This window comes from Mus pahari, chromosome 7, assembly GCF_900095145.1.
Source record: "Mus pahari chromosome 7, PAHARI_EIJ_v1.1, whole genome shotgun sequence".
NCBI classification, from domain to species: domain Eukaryota; kingdom Metazoa; phylum Chordata; class Mammalia; order Rodentia; family Muridae; genus Mus; species Mus pahari.
In genome coordinates, this window is record NC_034596.1 from 49,664,186 (window position 1) to 49,664,741 (window position 556).

Here is a 556-nt window from a genome sequence, read left to right on the forward strand (position 1 = left end):
GAATGCTCAGGCTGGCTCCTGAATGCTCAGGCTGGCTCCTGAATGCTCAGGCTGGCTCCTGAATGCTCAGGCTGGCTCCTGAATGCTCAGGCTGGTTCCTGAATGCTCAGGCTGGCTCCTGAATGTTCAGGCTGGCTCCTGAATGCTCAGGCTGGCTCCTGAATGCTCAGGCTGGCTCCTGAATGCTCAGGCTGGTTCCTGAATGCTCAGGATCCTGAGCTCTCTGGGTACAACTCTAGCAGCTTTTGAAGATTTCCTACTTTGTCACAGCTTCACCATGGCTCTAGAAAGCCTGAAGGATTTTAGAAACCACAGTACCTGCGTACTATTGGTACTTATTACTTTTTTCTTTGACCATTATTTCTTGTGTCTTTTTCCCAGTAGACTGATAAAGGAAAAATTTAAAGTAAAAGTACATCATGAATTCAAAGTGATGCTTTTAGATTTAAAAAAGGTGAGTTTTATTTAATGTAATTAATATATATATATTTTTGTTTTGTTTTCTTTTTCCGAGACAGGGTTTCTCTGTGTAGCCCTGGCTGTCCTGGAACTCACT